We start from the raw sequence: 8606 nt of genomic DNA, 5'->3' as shown, positions 1-8606 counted from the left end.
TATGGTACCAGCCTAAATTTGTCCATACTCCTTACTGGCAGACCCACATTTTCAGGTGCCATTTCTTTCAAGATTTATAGATGGATGTTATCCAGTCCCCTAACCTGGTTGCATAAGGTTCTCCGAATTAAGCTTCCACCTCAGTTAAGATGATTTCCATGCCCTTATCTCCATGAACTATCCTGCCTTTGCCCCATGTTTAGCATCAGTCTTCTTGAAAACAGAGGCAGTGTATTCATTTACTTTGTGGGCCATTCCATTTACCTCTACCCAATTCTCAATGTGCAGCAGCCATATTTCTTCTTTCCTTGTTCTCTCTCCAGTGTCTTTGGACACAAAAAATATCACTGAATAACCTTTTATTGTTCCTTTTAACGTTGTTTGCAAGATCTAACTTGGCTTCACTTTATGCAATTTTTCCCTACATTTCTTGACTCTTAAGAGAGAGTTTTCTCGGCCAATCAGTCCTTTCTTCTATTCCTTGTAGATTCTCTGCTCATTCCCAGTACCTTTTTTGGTTATTCATCCAGTCAGGTCTGGATCCCTTCCCCACAATTTCCTCCTCCTTGCTCCAGTATCTTGGTTAAGATATCCATTTCAGGTTTTGCACTTTTGCACTTTTCAGACAGGTTTTGCGCTTTTGACTTATAGTAGCAATTCTAAACCAGGGTGACCCAGTACACTGGGGTGCCATGAGATCCACACACTATTAGCACTGTTAGGTATGCAAACACCTACGACATGATTCACAAAAGAAACCCAGAGATTTCAAATAGACATCCATAGTGTTAGGAACCTTCTGACCTGTTGTGTGCTTTCCGAGTTCTTGGCAACAGAAGAATCTGACTCAGTTATTTTTTCCTGTAGAGTGAAAACTAAGATCTGGCATTTTCAGAGAGGTCCCGAGTCTAACAAAGTTGAGAACCATGGACTTATAGGACTACATGGCCTCCTCCACATTCAAGTGAGCTCCTCACTCCACTTGACTTCACTAATAACATGATAGACTTCTCTATCCCTATTCAAATCGGACCTTGGAGGGCCTAGAGCAGACTCCCAAATCTATCCCAGCAGAACCTCTTTCACCATACTGCCTCAAAGGGATTTTGACCCAAACGGATTCTTCTTTCCATTTCCCCAATAGCCTATTGCATTAGCCACCCCTTCTAGTTTTATTTCTATCTTTCCAGAGCAGCACACACCCTTCTATACCTGTGTTCCAGTCATATTTGCCATGCTACCAAGCTCTGGGAACACAGGGAGAGGTGGCAGCCACCTTCAGCCTGCTGCTCCCCACCCCATTTTCCACCTTCCTCCGGCTTAGGGCCTGGCAGGACCCTACAGTCAAACTGGAGCCTCAGATACTTTTAGTCTTCGCTCTCCCTCCTCTCCTCTCCTCTCTGGCCTTTGGGTAGGTGTTTTAAGTAGCCTGTTTTCTCCCTCCAGCCTGCTTCCCCCCACCTCACCCCCAACTGTAAACAAGCAGCTAATTGCTTGAGTCATTAGACTCAATTGTTTTCCTCTAACCCCTTTGCCCTTCCATTTCCCTTTCTCTACTGTCCCCTTTTTATAAATTTCGATTATTACCAATGGAAATATTTTTCCATGGGTGAGCGTGAGGTGAAATCAGTGTTTGTCAATAAAAACTGAATCCTCCCAAGCCTACTTGTCAGTCATGTCAGCTTCAAACAATCCCAGAAACCAATTACCCCAAGCACCTAGGTGGCACGCATCTTCCCCAGAAAACTTATGAAAGTATCCTGGTGGTCAAACATCCCAAAGTCTTCCTCAACCACAAGTCCTTGGGCTATCTATTGATCTTCATTATCATGCCTTCACCCTCCTCGAGGGGTGAGAAGTGATCTGCTGAAGGTCACCTGAACTTCCACTTCTTTTGAGCATCTTCACCAATCCAGTGTAGCCACCTGATTGGTCCCAGCAGGAATCTTGCAGCATCGTTATCCTCAACATGAAGGATATTCAATGGACTCTGCCACTCCCAGCAGGGTCCTTGTCAGCAGCAGGTCCCCATCACATATTTTGCTCCTCATAATTGCAGGACCAAGACATGTCTCTATTTTCCAGATTTGCTCTGGTAGCAAGCTAGTTGATCCTTCTTAACAAGGAGTCCCCAGTCGTGGAGACTTGCTTCTTTCTAGCATTGATGTTGAATCATTCTCCCTTCTTTTCATGCTTTTGTTTACAGGCCACCCCCTTCATGTTCTTACCTCTAGCACCAGTGGCCATAATTGCTCCTTTTTCTTTGCAACTGCTGCAAAAACAGATCTCAGCATGCATGGCTGGTGGATGGGGTTGGCACAAGGCCCTGTCCAGCCCACAGACTGGGTTCTGTGCCTTTCACCTGGTTCATGGGGCCAAAACATTGAGCCCTAAATTTGCATTATGACAGATAAAAGAGGCCATGTCAAGCTGCTTGTCCAATTGTCTGCTACCAAGCAGCTAAGCAAAATGGAGAGTTGCAAATACATCACACCAATGCTATAGTGCACTCTATACTGGCTGCCTGTCACTTCCAAACCTACAGCAAGGTCCTTACTATTATCTTTAGGGGCCTTACTGCACATGTGAGTCTCACCACTTTTTGTGCTTAGACCAAGAAGGGACAGGTTTTTCCCCCATAATAAAGCGCCCAACAGTACAAAAACAGCTCCAGAAAAGGTCCCTTGCATAAGTCCCTCTTGAAGCAGCTGAAAACAAGCAAAAATTGTCAACTCCTCTTCATGCTGGTATAACTATGGTGCTCAACTTCCTATGCAGTTTTGAGATGCTAAAATGATATATGTGCTGAGAGTGGCTTTTTTTCCCCTGCCTTTCATAGAAAGGAAAACATGCCCTTGCAGTGTAGTGGGGGATGGAAAGGCAGATAAGTAAGCCCAGTGAGATCATTATATGACTTCATGAACAGTCATGGATTTTTATGGTTGAAAGAAATTACTATTTATCATCAGACTCTGCTTCTCTGGAGATTCTTGTTACCCAGTCAAACCCTGAGAAGGCAAGATGACTTATAATCCTTGTGGGCTCTTGGGTTACTGACAACAATGAATCCACCTCAAAAGGTGTGTAGTTTAAGAGTAGCATGAATGAGCCTGGATTCTTCTCTTGCATTCCAGGTCATGTTAAGCCTTTAATGAGAGTAATATGCTGAGGCTTGGTATTAAAGTAAAGATCAGTTGCGTTTATTGGATGCATCTAACATGACCAGTCATCTGGTGTCCTGTACCAGCATGCATTAAGGCTTGCATAAAACCCAGCTGGATTCCTCAGGAACTCTCTCCCCCACAATGTTCCCGAAGTCTTTGTAGGGAATATGGATGGGAGCTTTCCAAAGCATTGTTTGCCTAAATTTTAAGGTCACCAGTGGCCCATAAAGACTTCAAAGAGGCAGGACAGATACAATTTGAACTTGTAAGTAAAACACAATCAAGAAGGAAACAAAAAATGCCTTTAATCTAAATGAGTCAAAAACCGTGCAGCTCTTCCTTTCCCATGCTGTCATAAAGAAAATGGGAAGGGGAACGAATAATCAGTTGATAACCAGTTGCTTCTAAGGAAGGTACACGTACACATAAGCCCCGTGAACTATATGTTTGTCAGGACCGTACATGTACCCTGTGCCTACACAGGCATAAAGGGTGGGACTGCATAGCCCTCTCTCAGTGCCATTACCATATTTACTCACATGCCACATGCATCTTTCCCTACTAAAGTTAGCCTTCCAAACTGGGAGGGTGTGTTTTAAGCAGCAGGGTGGATTTCCTTCACCAGAATAGAAGCATGGAGACACTTTGTCGTCAAATGGCTGCCATCTTCTCTGTGGGACAGCAAGCAGAAGGGGAAGAGCCCAGTGTTAACCCTTTCACAGCTGCTCTCAATTTGCTGTCTGAGAGAAGCTGGCTACCATTTTGCAACCCAGTGTCTCTATGAAAAAGCCAGTTCTAAGCCATGGCTCTGGAAAAAAAATCTTTTTTTCTGCATTCTGCCTTCCAAAATGGATTAGAGACCTGACGAAGAATATCTTGCATTTGAAAGCTTGTCTAAATTTATACTAACTATGTAGTTGGTCCGATAAAAGATATCACCTTAAGAAACCCTTGCCTCTTCCAAGAACGAGGTCTGTATATGTGGCACGTGAGGAAATACAGTATATCACCTATTGTATGACAAGAGAGAATGCAGCAAACTCACTTGTGCAGGGAGTCTGATAAATCTTCAAATACCTGAAGGGCAATTATAGAGAGGATGAAGATAGGATTTTCTCTATGGCTATAGGGGACAGGAGTAGGGCCAATGGACTCAAGCAGAAGAAATTTAGGTTGGAGATTAGGATGAACTTGCTGACTATGGGGGTGACTGATCATTCAAGAACAGGTTACCTAGAGAAGTTATAGACTCTCCATACCTGGAATATGCTAGAGCAGATTAGGCAAACACTTGACTTGGGATGATTTAGTCAGGGATGATCCTGCTTGAGCAGGGGGCTGGACTAGATGACATCAGGAGGTTGCTTCCAGCACTACTTTCCTATTATCCCCTGATCTTTGCATTTGCATTTAATGGGTGTTCCTTAAAAAACATGTGAGAATAATGTCAGTTGGCTGCCTCCTGTATAGTAAGGTGAGATGTTTCATGCTGACTCCCATGCCTTTGTGGGGTTCAAAGCAGTGGTTCCAGACTTTGCACATACCATGCAATATGCAGACCACAACTAAAGTTCTGCCTTTTCAGGGAATGAAGCTCACTGACCAGAGGACAACTAAAATGTTCCCTTCCCTCAAGAGCTCATGGACTATACTATGGACCCCAGGAATCCATGTGCTGGCTCTCTACAAAAGTGCCCCATGAGTAGCAACCCTGACAAAGGCAAAAGGTGCCGTTTGGTCGATGGCCAGAACAGCAGAAAAGGAAAAAAAAATCAGATATTCCAGCAGATGTGTGATTATGGGGAAACCCTTTTAAGGCTGGTTGCACTAATGGTTTGAGCCCTGGGCAAAGAAAAAACAGAACTGTTACAAACATAATAGATATTCTCAGCTCAGTTCTGCAAGGCACAGTGCGGTGTACTGTAGTATGTCTACACTCCTTCCCTGGTGCTCCCAGGGGCACCAGATGCCAAACCTGGAAAGGAGGCAGTGAAGCTGTGCTGAGGGTGCCCATGCCACTGCTGTCCATCTCTCCCCACTGCTCAGATCAGCTTCACCATCTCTTTTACAAGTTTCCCATCTTGGAAGCCCCTGTCCTTTCCCACTGTTCCCCTTCTCAGAGTCCTGTGGTCACAGACATCAGGCTGTGACAGCACTGAAGGAGGTCACAGCTTTCCTGCCCTCAGTGCCCTGATACAGGAGCATGAAGAGGCACAAGGTGCACATGAGGCTCTAATAGGTGCTACTCAGTAAAGCTTGGACCCACCATGGACCACCCACCCCACTCTAACTACAACATCCGGAATAACCCTCCTCTGGGAGTTACCCTGGTCTCTACTTTCCTGCTGCCCCCTCAGCTTGGCTCATGGGGAGTCTGTGCTGGTGTGCTGTGTCTTTTGCTCTTTATGCAATGGCTGTAATAGGAAGGGACCATGTGAGCATGGCAGAGTCCAAACTCCTGTCTACTCACCTGTATACAGCATGCAAGGCCTAGCTATATGCCAATGTTTTTGCATCTGCGGGGACCAGGAATCAGCAAACAGGAAGGTTTTCAGAGTAATAACTGTGGATCCCATGCTTGGAGGAAGATGACTCTACTGGTTTGTGTGTATCTGCATTTGGGGATATTTTTAGGAAAGCTGAGTGGTTGCTGTGCTGGATGGCCCTGTGAGTGGCCAACCAGGCCTTATGCACTCTGGGCATATAACCTGTCCCTGGTAGCCAGGTTAGCAGTGCTGATTCAAGTGGACTAGTTGAAGAGTACAGCTGCAGGCTGTACTCTTGTGTGATGGTAGCTCTAGGTGGAGTAGGCAGGCAGGACTTTACCGAAGTCTAACAGTCTTCTCCATTACCTGGGGGAAAGGAGGGGGAGAAAAAGGGAGCACAAAATTGGGGATAGAATATTTGGAGCCCAGAGCAGGGATGGAGGGAATTCGGGAGCGAGAAAATGGGAAACAACAAACGAGCTTTCAGAGGGTGTGTGGTTTATTTCTATTTAGGTACAGTGCTGCACTGTTTAGAGAACACAGCGGATTGACAAAATACCCATTGTGACCTGTGAAAGATGCTTTACTTCTTCCCTGGAGACAGAAGAGTTTACTTGTGTATGAAATGCCAGTTATTGTCAATCCTGAAGGAACAAGGTTTTAGCCTCCAAGCACTAATATCAACTGTGTGCAGCCACCAAGTAAATTCTGACTTTTTTGGCAACTGGATTCAGTAATTGTTGCCAGAGATGCAACGCAGAGAAGGGCTAGCAGAAAGAAAAGTAATGGGAATTGAAACTAAGGAGTGGAAATTTATAACCTGAAGAGGAAAGAGGATCAGGAGATGTTCAGTCAAGCTGGAACTACTGCATCTTGATGAGACACTCAGCAAAGGAGAGATACAGAAGCTGTCTCTGAATATTCATCCAGAGGACTGGAACAAAGCTCACCCCAGGGTAGCTGCTTGCTTCTTATTGTGAGGATGCTCAAAAGTGTTTCTCTAACTGTTGTAAGGGAGCAGGCAGTCATCACAAGCAACTGCTGTTAAGAAAAATGGACAGCGAATTCAGGGAGGGGCACAAAGGCAACAGGATCCTGTGTTATCTCCTAGGTAGAGCTACAGAGATTATTGATGACTTGAGGAACCTTGGGAGACATCTTAAGAGGAAAGTCTATGTAATCTTCTTGGTGAGGCCCTTTGCTCCCACAAGCGAGAGGAAGAAGAAACAGAACATACTGGAAGTTGAGACATTGGCTGCGTGACTGGTGTAGAATGGAAAGTCCGGGTTTTGTGGATCATGAAGCCACATTCTTAATGTGGTAGTGGTACCAATAGGATAGCCTGCATCTCTAATATATATAGTGCCAAATCCTCTGCACTAGAGACTATCTAGAAATAGGAGGGTGTTAAGCTGTAAGTTAAAGGGGAAAGGGTTACGTGGCAAAAGCCTTGCAGACAGAGTTCCTTCTGTTCTGTTGGAGTTGGCACAATGGTGGAAACAGAGGTAAGGTAAAGCCTGCAACCTACTTGTAATGGTCATTAAAGTTACTGTTGGCTGTTAGCATCACCAGCCTGAGCGAATGCTAATCACCCCATTTCTCCAGCTCTCCCTGAAGTTTCAACTGGGTTTAGTGCTTTCCTTCACTTATAGAAGCTATCCCCAAGCCAACACATAACTGTTGTGTTTAACAGCTGCTGCGTGTGTCTCTATATATAGTTCTTTAAGTACCGTGCAGGATCCCTGAGGATGAAAGAGTCTGTATCCCTGTAGAGATAATAACAGAACTCTCTTGAAGCATGGGCTGTCTGCCGTTGCCACCACACATGCCTCTCCAGTCTCTTGTTTCTGCCTGCCCTTAGTGAGACAGGGAAACTCGCTGCTCAGTGAAGTGCACTACTGTGTGGCCTGGCACCTTTTCCTGTACAGGTAAGGCACCTGGTGGTTTTATGGTTGTTGCTCTTGTAGCTGGAGGAGTTTCTCATGTTGCTGGGGGCCTCAGGGACTGGGGCACCAGACACCCCAGCCTTTCTTTGAAAGCATAGCAGAGAGAGGGCAAACACAGAATTGAGCCAACATCAGCCTCATTGTCTGGCTGATCCATGGAAACCACAGAAATCTTTTCTTTGGTAACTCATTGCTGCTGAAATCAGAGCCTGCACTGGGTAGGGGGCTCCATAATGATAGTACATGAGACCATCAGGTAAACAGATAGGTTATTTCCATTAGATTCTAGTTTCGTTTTCCCTCTCATTGATTGAGGATGATCAATATTTAAAAAAAAAAAGTTGTCATGGGAATAGCAATATTCCATAGCTCTGGTATTGGATTTTATAAGCTAACTCCAGCAGGACAGAACTGAATGTGAAATGTCTATTTTTATCAGCAGTATTTATAAACTGCTGGCTCACTATCAGTAGTATTTTTCTTAATGGTTCAATAATAAATACTACTAACTAATAAAATAATGTATTACATTATCAGTAACATTAATGAACAACTAATGTTTTGCATCTCTACAGAGCTTTTCAGGCAAGGATCCATGGTGCTTTGCAAACAATTAAGATTGCAACGCCCTCAGTGATGTGTGCCTTATTAGTTCCCCCCATTTTAACAGAGGTAGAGGCAAGGTAACCAAGTCCAAAACATACCAGCCAGAGTGCCTGCAGTTAGATCTTTATGTAAAAGACTTGATTTCTCAGATGTGCTGAGTACTCAGCGCTCCCACTGATGTCAGAATGATCTGCCAGTACTCAGCCTCCCAGAACAATAGAGCTGTCCATAATATGTGGGTTTGTGCCTGTGGCGGGTGCAGCGATCCCACCTCAGGAAAACAGCTGGGTATTCGTATCCCACTGCTATTTCCACCACGTGAGGCGGGCCAGTAGGGGGTGCTCCTGTGTTGAGCCACCCACCTCCCTGCACCCGACCACCTTCCAGGCTCCGAATGCCTCCCT

At 45.0% G+C, this 8606-nt stretch overlaps 1 long non-coding RNA gene across 2 annotated transcripts; it reads right to left on the bottom strand.

Moving 5' to 3' along the window:
• Positions 1–2981: 2981 nt before the first annotated feature.
• On the bottom strand, positions 2982–6756 carry LOC109304866. 2 transcript variants are annotated; one of them, XR_002099494.1, is made up of 3 exons: positions 6601–6756; positions 4424–6016; positions 2982–3513 (listed from the first exon to the last, which is right to left on the bottom strand). It is a non-coding gene; the product is annotated as an uncharacterized LOC109304866 (long non-coding RNA). The 2 variants fall into 2 exon arrangements; XR_002099495.1 differs by lacking the exon at positions 2982–3513 and having other exon boundaries at positions 4106–4587; positions 5635–6016; positions 6601–6754.
• Between the last annotated feature and the right edge of the window lie 1850 nt (positions 6757–8606).

This window comes from Gavialis gangeticus, unplaced genomic scaffold, assembly GCF_001723915.1.
Source record: "Gavialis gangeticus isolate Ggan-Ray unplaced genomic scaffold, GavGan_comp1, whole genome shotgun sequence".
Lineage (NCBI taxonomy): Eukaryota > Metazoa > Chordata > Crocodylia > Gavialidae > Gavialis > Gavialis gangeticus.
This window is presented reverse-complemented; position numbering and strand designations above follow the sequence as displayed.